Source organism: Physeter macrocephalus, chromosome 8 (assembly GCF_002837175.3).
Source record: "Physeter macrocephalus isolate SW-GA chromosome 8, ASM283717v5, whole genome shotgun sequence".
Lineage (NCBI taxonomy): Eukaryota > Metazoa > Chordata > Mammalia > Artiodactyla > Physeteridae > Physeter > Physeter macrocephalus.
In genome coordinates this window covers 2,582,167-2,594,909 of record NC_041221.1, presented here as the reverse complement: position 1 = coordinate 2,594,909, position 12,743 = coordinate 2,582,167, and positions in this window count along the sequence as shown.

The window sequence follows — 12,743 nt, the reverse complement described above, 5'->3', positions numbered from 1 at the left end:
GAGAGGCCACAACAGTAAGAGGCCCGCGTACCGCAAAAAAAAAAAAAAGAGAAAGCTTAGGTACTCACAAAATATTTTTTCATAAACATGTTGTATAGAGGTGTGCTGGGGATCGAAGGGGCAGATCTTTGCTTCTTACTCCAGTAAAATAGCAACATCAACAATAAAACCATTAAAAAAAGAAAAAGAACAAATGAAATCCCAACGCTATGAGTTAGAACTTTGTGTTGCAAGGTTTAGAAACCCAAGTTGATTTAACGTCAAAATGGGAACATATTGGACCCTGTAAGGAGGAGGATAAAGCTGGACTTAGAGAACAGTTGGATCTAGGGAAGTCAGCACATCAGGCCTCTCTTTCTGTCTTTCATCCCTGTTTTTCCCTGAGTCAGATGAGATTTTTCTCAGTCTAGTTTGAATGCAGCAGAGACATGGCTGCCAGCAGCTCTAGGCTGACTTCCTCAGTTTAAATAATTATTCCCAAGGAAGTTCTCTGATTGGCTAATATATATATAGTTAACCCACCTTTGGACCAATCACTGTGTCCAGGGGCTTGAGGTTTAATGATTATTCCAGCCTGGATCATGTGTTCATCTTTGTGTCTGGGGATGGTGGAAGGAGAAAGTGTGGAGGTGTGAAGTGTGCAGAGAAAAATAGTAACAAATAAAGGAGGAGAGGAATGGTTCCCATCACCACACCTAGGCAAAACAGACATCAGAGAACTTGGTGTTCCTGTTTCTAGGCTGGATACTAATCAGAAATTAAAGAAATTAACTGCCTCACTGTGCAGGTAGGAAAGATAGAGTGCTCCAAGAGGTGATAGATGGGACTTTCTTTAAAAATAAAAATAGGGCTTCCTTGGTGGCGCAGTGGTTGAGAGTCCGCCTGCCGATGCAGGGGACGCGGGTTCATGCCCCGGTCTGGGAAGATCCCACATGCCACGGAGCGGCTGGGCCCGTGAGCCACGGCCGGTGAGCCTGCGCGTCCGGAGCCTGTGCTCCGCAACGGGAGAGGCCACAACAGTGAGAGGCCCGCATACCACTAAAAAAAAAAAATATATATATATATATATATATATATATTGCACATTCATGGGTAATGGATCCATGATTCATCATGAGGACAAAGGCAAACACTGTTGGGTGGATGGCTTGAACCTTTGGGCTCCGTGTGGGGATGACCACCGCACCTTTCTCACTTCCTTTCTGGTGCCCCTGGGTTGTAAGCCTCGGGTCCATAGCTCATGCTGTCCAGGGACTCCAGAGAAGTGGGGAAGAGGGTGAGGGTGCTGAGTCCACTCTTACCTGCAAGAGGTATATTCTTATGCTGGCCATATACATAAACATGTATGTATATATGTGTGGGGGGGTGTATACATACATAAATATATATGTCATATCTATCTACCAATCATCTAATCAATTATTTTTATAACAATATTCCTTGAAGAAGACTCACCAGAATCTATAACCATATGACCTCCTATTAGTTTAGTGGTTGGAGGAGAATGCCTTGATGCACTAAGTATCCCCTTTAGAACAAGTATGTCATCTTATGCGTCATTAACTGTCTTACTCATTAAACTTTTCAGAGATTTTTATGGAGCACTGCTATTTATACAGGATTTTATATCTATAGCCTAAAAGTAAGAGGCTTTCTTGTTTGGGGAGAGGGTTACTATTTGGTGAGAAATATTTTTCTCCAAGGTAGGTAGTTTTTATGTGGATTTTTTTAACTCTTTTTAAATTGTGTAATCTGCCACACATCCAGAATAGTACACTCGGGGCTTCCCTGATGGTGCAGTGGTTGAGAGTCCGCCTGCCGATGCAGGGGACACGGGTTCGTGCCCCGGTCCGGGAAGATCCCACATGCCGCGGAGCGGCTGGGCCCGTGAGCCATGGCCAGTGAGCCTGCGTGTCCGGAGCCTGTGCTCCGCAACGGGAGAGGCCACAACAGTGAGAGGCCCACGTACCGCAAAAAACAAAACAAAACAAAAAAAAACAGAATAGTACACTTGAATGTACAGCCTAATGGGGGTGTGGTCATCACCAGCTCAAGAAATGGAACCTTGTCAGCCCTCCAGAAGACCTCCCCTCCATCCTCAATCACAATCTCCTCCCACCTCCTAAAGATAACAACTGGGCTAGACTTTTATGGAATCATGTTTTTGCTTTTCTTCACAGTTTTATTACTCAAGTATGTCTCTCTGAGCACTGTAGTTAAGTTTTGCTTGTTTTTGAACCTTATATGAGTGGGGTCATTCTTCACTTACTATTTTAGGTCTCGCTTCATTTCCTCACTTTTTAAAAATGAGATTCATTTCTGTTATGTGTAGGTCTAATTGTCTATTTTCATTAGTACACAGTTTCACTCTATGAAGAGACTGTAACTGATGTAGCCATTCTAGTGCTAGTGAAATTTGGGTTAGTTCTAGCGTTTGGCTACTGTGAATAACACTGCAAAGAACTTTTGGGGACATCTTTCCCAGTGCACACGTGCATGCATTTCTTGGGGTTTATCACTAGGAGTGGAATTGCTGATTCTTCATCTTTAATAGAGAAAAGGTGGTTGACCCAGTTCTGTGCTCCCCAAGAGTGTAAAGGAGTTCCTGGTGTATCAGGTCCTCATGGACACCTGGCATTATCACTCATTTTAATTCTAGCTGTTCTAGTAATAAGTGGATTTCCTGGGTTTAATTTACATTTTCCTGATAATCAATAAGGCTAAGCTCCTGCTCATAGGTTTATTGGCCATTTGGAATATCCTCTTTTATGGCCTGCTTGTTCAAATCACTTGTCATTTGGTAGCTGGTCTTTTTCTTATTGATATATTTTGTGTGTGTGTGTGTGTGTGTGTGTGTGTGTGTGTGTATGTTTTAACATATTCTGGATAATATCCTTTTGTTGACTGTATGAATTGCAAAGATTGTCTCCCAGTGTGGCTTGTCTTTCATTCCCTTATTTATTTTTTAATTAAATAAATAAGTTTTTATCCTGAATGTAATCAGAATTATTAGTAATTTGCCTTTTATGTCTGACCTATTTAAATAAAACCTCTTTTTGACCCAAGATTACCCATAGGTACCTGAGATTACAAAATCTTACATAAATGGTATTTTTATCCTTCCCAGATAATACTGGGATATTAGAGTAATTTAAGTCTCTTTGCCCCCAGCTGGTTTATAGGATACTGTTATAGTATGTCATTTTTCTTTTATATTATTATTTTAAACATCCTAAGACATTATGATTTTATTACTGTCTTAAATGGCCTTTATTTCTACAATATGGAATTCTCAGTTGGCAGTTCTTCTCTTTGAACACTTAGAAGAACGCGTTCATCATCCTTTGGCTTCTGTTGTTCTGTGGAGAAGTCAGCTGGCCACCCAGTGGATGGTTTGCAGGCATCAGTCTTCTTACTACTTGTACCATTTTTCTCTCCATCTTTGGCTTTTCCAGTTCTGTGACATGTCGAGGTGTACATATCTTTTTATTTCTTCTGTTTGGGGTTTGTAGGACTTCTTGGATCGTTGCCTTTATGAATCTTGAATTTGTGTTTTTTGGGAAATTTCCAGCCTGTATCTCTTTTGCCCTTTTCTCTTTTTTCCTGCATATTGCACCTTTTTGCTGTATTCTGTGTCTCTTAACTTCTCTTTCTCTATTTTTCATATTTTTGTCCCTCCCTTCTACCAACTAGTGTTGTAAAAAAGAAATACTATTTATTCACTCAACAAATGGTCTTTTTGGTCCTACTGTGTGCCAGGCACCATCCGGGGTAGTTGAAATACTTCAGTGAACAAAAGAAACAAAGATCTCTGTCTTTGGGAATTATCATTAAGTAGTAAACAGTAGTTGGTTAATTGTGTTAGCTATCATTAATACTTCTTCATTTTAATTAATTAAACTTAAATGATATAATGTGTTAAGGAAAGCAGATCTGCTTTGGGAAGAAGGGCAGTCTGTGGTGGGGAAGTGCTCCCAGTTAGGGTACAATAATAAGAAGGTACCACTTGAATGAAGACTTAAAGAATGTAAAGGAAGGGCTTCCCTGGTGGCGCAGTGGTTGAGAGTCCGCCTGCCGATGCAGGGGACGTGAGTTTGTGCCCTGGTCCGGGAGGACCCCACATGCCGCGGAACGGCTGGGCCCGTGAGCCATAGCCGCTGAGCCTGCGCGTCCGGAGCCTGTGCTCAGCAACGGGAGAGGCCACAGCAGTGAGACGCCCGCGTACCGCAAAAAAAAAAATAAATAAAAAAAAAAATAAAAGAATGTAAAGGAATTAGCTAACTGCATATCTGGAATGTTCCAGAAAGATGGATCATGTCTGGAAAGTTCAAGGAACATCAAGGAGGCTAAAGGGGCGTGAGCAAAGGGAGAAGCAGCAGAAGGTGAGGTCAGAGAGGTAATGGTGAGGCCCAAGCAAGAGGTGACAGGCTTTGTAGGCCCCTCCTAGGAGTCTGGGTTTTACCCCTGGGTTGAGGAGATGAGGGATGTGGTCTCATTTTCACATTAAAAGGGTCCCTCTGGCTCCTGGGATGAGAATGGACTGTAGATGGGCATGTGTAGAAACCAGGGGACTTGGAGGAGGCTGTGCTGTGGTCCAGCAGGGGAGGATGTGGCTCAGAGTACAGTGGCAGCAGTGGAGGTGTTGAGAAGTGATTTAGATTTAGAGGCAAAAAAATCATATTTTCATACCTATGAAAATGCTCCAGTAGAGCGAGGGAATTTGATGGTGTAGAGGAGAGAGAGGGAAATTGCTAGAGCATTGTCCTTGAGTGGAGGGAGGGGAATGCCGAGGGTCTAGTCACAGGTGGAGGGGTTGGTTTGAGGTAGGATGTGGATGGTTATCTAAGACCCCAGGCAGCAGGGTAGAGTGGGTGCAGATAGATGCTTGTTGGTAAATAGAGGTAGATAGTCTAGGAAGTGGTGGTGGTCCTATGTGATTGCTTCAATTTTGTCTGAGAAGTAGGATGAAAAATCATCAGCTGAGAAGCAAGATGGGGAGAAATTATTGGGCTGGGAAAGAAGAGTAGATGGGAACTTCATGAGTGGGTGTGAATGGACTGGGAACTTTGTTTTTTTTTTAATTTTTTAATTTTTATTGGAGTATAGTTGATTTACAATGTTGTTTTAGTTTCTGCTGTACGAAAGAAGAGTAGATGGGAACTTCATGAGTGGGTGTGAATGGACTGGGAACTTTGTTTTTTTTTTAATTTTTTAATTTTTATTGGAGTATAGTTGATTTACAATGTTGTGTTAGTTTCTGCTGTACAGCAAAGTGAATCAGCTATACATATACATATATATCCACTCTTTTTGTAGATTCTTTTCCCATATAGGCCATTAGAGAGTATTGAGTAGAGTTCCCTGTGCTATACGGTAGGTCCTTGTTGGTTATGTATTTTATATATAGTAGTGTGTATATGTCAATCCCAATCTCCCAATTTATCCCTCCCACCTTTCCCCTTTGGTAACCATACATTTGTTTTCTATGTCTGTGATCTATTTCTGCTTTATATATAAGTTCATTTGTACCATTTTTTTAAAGATTCCACACATAAATGATATCATATGATATTTGTCTTTCTCTTCCTGACTTCACTCAGTATGACTGTCTCTAGGTCCATCCATGTTGCTGCAAATGGTATTATTTCATTCTTTTTTATGGCTGAGGTAAATATACCATTGTATATATGTACCACATCTTCTTTATCCACTCCTCTGTCAATGGACATTTAGGTTACTTCCATGTGCTGGCTATTGTAAATAGTGCTGCAGTGAACATTGGAGTGCATTCATGAGTGGGTGTGAATGGACTGGGAACTGTGGTGGGAGATCGCTGATTTCATTTAAAGGCACTTGATATTAGCGGTCATGGGTTTAAAGTAAGACAAGTGGGTTGTTTTTTTGTTTTTTTTTTTCCCCCTCAGCCAGAGTCAACTGTGTGGGTGCAGGTACAAACCAGGCACTTTGTTTGATTTGACCACGGTAGCATATTTGCCAAACAGCCGTGACCAAGTAATAGAGGGGCAAGGAAGTAAGAAAGAGAGTTTAGTGGTGGGCCATGGAGGACTGTGAGGAAGGAAGGCTGGGAGGGCCAGCAAAAGGTGGAGGGGCATTTGGGTTAGGGTCTGAGAGGAAGTGGTCCGGGAGGACGGGAGCCAGTGAACTGAGGGTGGATCCTTGAGGTTGACTATAGGGAAGCGTTATTGGTATTCAGCATGCAGTGTCTTGAAAATTCTTAGTGAGGGTTACAAGTTGCAAAGCCCAAGTATTTGTGTATTGGCGGAATAAATGTATACTTCTCCCCTTGTTCACTACTTCCCTTGTTGCTATGTGGGAATTCTAAAGGAAAGTGGCAGAGAACTTTGCTCTGTGGTTTAAGGAGAGCTCTCAGGCCTGGGAGGTCTTCATCATGCTTCTGATCTTGGTTATCATCACGAGGGTGTATTCAGTTTCAGTCCACAGATATTTGTTGAGGGTCCACCAGGTACCAAGCACTCTTCTAGGTACCTGAGATAGAGTTGAGAGCAAAAGAGCTAAAGGTCCCTGCTCTTGTGGAACTTACATTCTAGGGGGTGGGGAGAGAAACAATAGATAAGAAAATAGGAAAATAAGAAAATATTTAGTGTGTGTATAAAGGAGGAGGAAAATGTAGCAGGGAAGTGGGAAAGGAGATGCGTCGGGGGAGAGAGGTGGGGGAAGGCAGTTGGGGGAGTGGCTAGGAGGGCCTCACAGAGAAGGTACCTGGAACAGAGAGCTCAGATCTGTGGTCCATGTATATTTAGAACAAATGCTGGGCCCCATGGGAGCAAATAGCGCGAGCTGGCACCATGGCCTTATGAAAACAAAATCCCATCCTGATGCCAAAGGCCAAGAATATTGGTGTTGATTGTTGAAGTCCACTGAGTCAGTAGGCTCCATGTATGTGCTAGTAGTGTCTGTGGGACTGGAAATGGGCAGTTCATTAACAGCTATATTTGATATTTTGGTGGGGGGGGTAGGGGGTCTTCCTTCAGGAGGCTGCTGACCTCAGACCCAGCCGACCTGGCTAATTTTCGTCAATGGAAAGTTCTGTGTGGACGGGATTACAGCTGTTCTTTAATGGGCTGAGTTCATCTGTGGCCAGAAAAACCAACAGAGGCTCTCAGGATACAGGACTTTGGGAGGAGTGAGGAGTCTGAGTCATAAGCCCAAGCCTGAGCAAGTTGTGTGAACGCGTTGAAGCCGAGCCAGCCCTCTGCAAGGGTTCTCAAGCTTGGCGGGTTGGCATCCTTGTGACCCAATGCTGAGAGATTCCTTTTCTCAGAAGCCACGAAGCTGGGAGTGGAAGACTGAGCTGTGGTGTTTCAGGTGATCTAGTGAAGCAGCGGTCAGCCTGCTTGCATGAGCCTCCTCTATACCGACCAGCAGGCACGCGTAACTCTTGGTACCTACGTCAAGAGCAGTGTGTCATCCTGTGAATCACCTGCCGTACGTTACCGGGAAGTCTGGGAGCGTGCGAGCTGGTTGAGTGCAAGCAAGATTCTGCTCATCACGTATTTCTTTTGGCTGTGAACCAACGTTGCACATAGGTTAGTATAAAATACCCACCCGACGGTTCATTATCTCAACCGGGACCTTGAACTTGTCCTTTGCAGATCTTGCTTATGCGAAAGGCCCCTTTGAATGTGTTTAGAAATTTTCTACGTGTGTATTAGGCATATTCCTTGACTGTTTCCCAATTTAACTTGCTCATCTTCGATGCTTTGTTCAGTCATCTTTCTCAGACAGGGTGATGATTACCTTCTAGGAGCTTTGTGACAAACCCTGAAATATGTTCTTTTACATTTGGCCTTGGGAGGGAGATGAGGTACCCCGTGAGTAAGTGCAGCCCTCAGGAATCAGACTCAGCTCTGTGACTTTGTGAGCCCAGAATCTGGATACTAAAGGCGATAAGAATAACACAAACAAATGCAATGCGTGTGGGGCTGCCCAGGTCAGTGATGATGACAAGGCTACAGGCCAACTGTAGCAATGAGATCTGGGAGAGCTGGGGTTCCAGCCTAAGCGAGACCAAGTTAGAATTTCAGACCTGCCTCCTCCTACCTGTTGAGTAGCTTCGGGCAGGGCTGCTCACTTAACCTCTGTGTCTCAGTCTCTTTTTCTGTAAAATGGGTCCAGTCCTAGTACTTTGTTGAGTTGGCATGAGGACCAGGTACAGAAACAGGTGAGCAGCCCCCAGCCCCATGGTTTTCACAAAGTACTCAGGAAATGTCAGTGACAGCCTTGCAGAGCCTCACGGGCGAAATACTATTATAACCCATTTCACAGATGAGGGACCGAGGCTCTACAAAAATTTAGGTGATAGGCTTGTGACCAGAAAAGGAATTCCTGGCCAGTCTAGGTCTGTTAAATGGGATAAATGTGTAAAATGTGGTGTGTTACAATGTGTGCCATTTAGTACTTTCAGTTGGTAATTTGAATTTGATTTATTTCCTCCTCTTTCGGTTCTGGACTTAGATCCCCCCTCTCTGTCTTCATGTTCTGCTTTGACATTTGGGATTGGGATGGGTTGCTGGAAGTGGATCCATGACATTCCGTACAGGTGTGACACCTGGCACCTGGGAAAGCTCTTGATGTGCAAAGGTGTGCCTCGTTTTGTCTTCATGCTTATAAGAGATTTAATTTTATAGATTAGACAATCCCATTTTATCACTTACAATCAGAGAAAAATTTGCTCTTTCAGGTGTAGGATTAACATCTTGGTGATGTGACAAGGAGAAAGGCACCTTTTAAAGCTGGGTTAATGTGCTCAAAGTTTCGATTACTTTTGTTTTTAACAGCAGTATTTTGAAAAGCTACCTGTACCTGAGCCAGTAGGCTGAAAATGATATGTCTTTTTTGAATCATTAAAAAAATTGTGGTAAAAAATATATAGCATAAAATTTGCCATTTTAACCATTTTTATGTGTATAATTCAGTGACAGTAATTACATTCACAATGTCGTACAGCGATCACCGCTCTTTACGTCCCAAACTTTTTCATCACCCCAAGAAACACTGTAACCATTAAGCAATAACTCTCCATTTCCCCTGCCCCTCAGCGTCTGGTAACCTCTTTCTCTCCGTGAATTTGCCTATTCTAGATATTTCATATAAGTGGGATCATGCACTAGTTGTCCTTTTGTGTCTGACCTTGTCACTTAGCATAATATTTTCAAGGTTCATCTGTATTGTAACATGAATGAAAACTCCATCTTTTTTTTTTTTTTTTTTTTTTTTTTTTTGCGGTACGCGGGCCTCTCACTGTTGTGGCCTCTCCCGTTGCGGAGCGCAAGCTCCGGGCGCGCAGGCTCGGGCCTCTCCCGTTGCGGAGCGCAAGCTCCGGACGCGCAGGCTCAGCGGCCATGGCTCACGGGCCCAGCCGCTCCGTGGCATGTGGGATCTTCCTGGACCGGGGCACAAACCCGCGTCCCCTGCATCGGCAGGCGGACTCTGAACCACCGCGTCACCAGGGAAGCCCCCAAACTCCATCCTTTTAATGACTGAGTAATATTCCACTATGTGGATCAGACCACATTTTGTTTATCCATTCACCTGCTGACGGACACCTGGTTTGTTTTCATTTTTTACCTATTGTGAATAATTCTGAAGTGAACATTCCTGTACACGTGAGAAATGATGCTGTTTTGCAGCATCTGTAGAGATATATTTTAATTTCTCGGGACTCTAGGAGTAGGACTTCCCTAATTGGGGGAGTCCTTGTCTTTGACCATAGCACCCCCATGACCCCTTGGGCATATATGAATGTGTCCCATGTCTCTACCAGGCTTCCCCCACAGTCTTGCCAAGCTTACCACTGTAATTTGGGAGGATGCTGTCTGCTGGTGAATCAGCCTGCCTCCAGCCATCCTAGCTTGACTGTATCCTTCCATCCCAGGTCTCTGATCCTCTTGTTTGCTTGCTTGGGATTAAGCCAAGAAATTTCTCATGCATCCAGTTATTATGGTTTGCTATTAGTTTCAGATGGGATCAATGTATATCACTTTTTATTTATATATGCCTTTTGTACTGTGTTGGGGTACAGAATTATATTTGCATATACTGTCTTTAATGTTTATTTTATGGAATTTTTTTTAAAAGCAGGTAATAATTGGGTTGGTGGAATGTACAGCAGGTTTGTTTCAGTAGATCTGGCTTCTAGGCTGAATCTGCCATCATTTTATTCTGTGAGCCTGAGGGGGTCACTTAACCCTCTGACCTCAGATGAATGAGTGATTTGTAAGATCCCCTCCCCGCTTTCTGCTCTTATGTATATGGGTCTCTGACCCTCCATGTGTCTATTGCCTTACCTCAGGCCATTTAATATTTTGAGATATAGGCTTGTTGTATTTCCTGATTGAAAATAACCTTTGCAGTTGGATCTTTGTTCAGGGGAAATGGCACCATGTGCTCCTAGAGACCATAAAATCTCATGCCTGAGTGCTTGGAAGGGAAAGCAAGACAAGTGGATTCCCATTAGCATGTTCGCAACATTAGAAGTCCCCTAATTTTAATTGATTATGTCCCTGTCACTAGCAGAGAACTCTGTCAGGTGTCAGGTGTTAGAAATGCCTCTGTGGGTGTGGTCCTTTTCACTTCACCATTGTACCCAAGTGCTTGGTGTGTCCTTCCCACACAGCTTCACCTGGATATGTTCTGGTCCAGAAAATGCGAAATGACAATTACTGATGTATTGTAATATAAAATAAAAGTATTCTCACTCATGAAAAACAAAACCAAATATTATTTTATTAGCTGTCCCCGGTGAGCGCCAAGGGCTGATGTGGCTCACTGTTAGTGACACTCTTGAGGGGACTTGATGCTTCTCCACAATAGGGACTCGATAGGGAGGGCTCAAGAGGTCTCTCTGTGGCTCTGGGGTCTTGGAAGGGCACCCGCTCTCTCATCTGACATGTAACTAGTGTCTCAACTATACTTTATCCATTACCAAAATATTGTAGTAATATCAACATAAAAACATCACAAACGTTCTAAACACTACCATAGCTTGAGATACAGGCTTTGCTTATTTCCTGATTGAAAACTGACTCTGCCTGTGTTGTGCCCTTTACTGTTTAGGGAATATATTAGGCATGTGCCCGTACAAAGCCTGTTAACCTATGCAGCCCATTGTCAAAGGCATCGATTTCAACTTCCCATTTTACTGAAGGGGAAGCTGGATGGCTTGCTTTAAGTTTCTCACCTGGCTGTTGGTGGAGCCTGGACTTGAACAAGGTCGTCTTACTTCCTGTCCTTGCTTCTCCCAGGACCAGATGAGGCCTCCCCAATGGGAATGCTCCCTGACCTGGCTTTTCCAGGAGGCTCTACAGTACTGAATGGTAAGGTTATCCTGTCTACATGTTCTTTGGAAAGAAGGCAGGTCTGAAAATTAGAACCTGACTTCTTATCTTTGTCCTTTCGTTACTCAGCGTGATCCGACTCAGTGCCAACGGTAATCATTATTGTTTATTGTGGCCAAGCAGAGAGGTGCCTGAAAGATCCCACACCAGTGAGAACCCAGATGCTCTCACCCCCAGGAACCACATGTACCTCGTGTGCAAGGCACACAGGGCCCTTGGAACCAACAGCTTCACTGTGTGTGGGGGTAGGACAGTATCTGGCCCCATGTGGGCGATTGCTAGTAGGGGCTAAGAGTTCACGGACTTTTCCTCTGTCTTCTTTGTTACCTTTTTCCTCTGGTTGCACTTCCTCCCCTCTCCCCTTCACCCTTCCAGTTACAAGCGTGGGTTCAGCTATACATATGTGAGCCACCACTGAGTCCTGAAACTCTTGACCTTGGCATGTGAGATAAAAGTTGTTCTGTAAAGAAATGTAATTTGGGGCAGCGAAAGCAAATGGGAATTTTAAAATCATGCAAACATATAATTGGAAGATAGAGCTAGGAAGCCAGAGAAAATTAATTTGAACACTATCATTTAAGTTGTTGAGGAAAGTGAAGCCTCCAGATTTTAGGGAACTTGCCACACGCTCAAGTCACTGCAGTGTATTCTGGAGGTGGCCTCTAAAAGCAAACTATTAGAGTTTGCTTGACCTCTTTTTGGCAGACATTGTATTTCTCAGGAATATTTCTGCTTACTGGTTAGGCATTCGGTTTTCAGACAGAGAAAACTGTGTTAAGAGTCTCTAAGTTTGGTGGGTACAGAGTTTAAAGTTGTAAAACGTTCTTGTATCAAATCAAATTTAATGAGGGCTTTGCATATCAAGACATTGTCTGAAAGGATGAACCTTGGTTTTCTCTCAGAGAGAAGGAAGGCCTCGTCCAGAGCTGAATCAAGGGTTTTCAAACATGTCAGTTTCCTGAGCGGGATCCTCAGATCACCAAGCCCGGGACTGGGTGGGATGGATCCATATTTAGACTTTCAATCAGTTTCAAATATAAAAAATTGATTTTGGCAATCAGTTGTCAGCCAGCTGCAAAATGTATTCATGAATAAGCTTCTGAATTTCCATAGTGACATCATAGGATTAACGGGATCTGTGTTTGGATCTGTAATTATGCTGGGGAATCGTCTTTTTATTTGGATTCAGCTCATTTGACTGTGTCAATTAACACCCCTTCTGGGCATCACCTAACTTGATGAGGAGAACGCACTTTCTCCCCAGCTTTGCTGCTGATACAAGGTGACACAGGTGATGGCAGGTTGGTGTGAGCACTTCTTACCTAGTTCCTGGGAACCCTCCTTCCTAGCTCCATATGCAAGCTG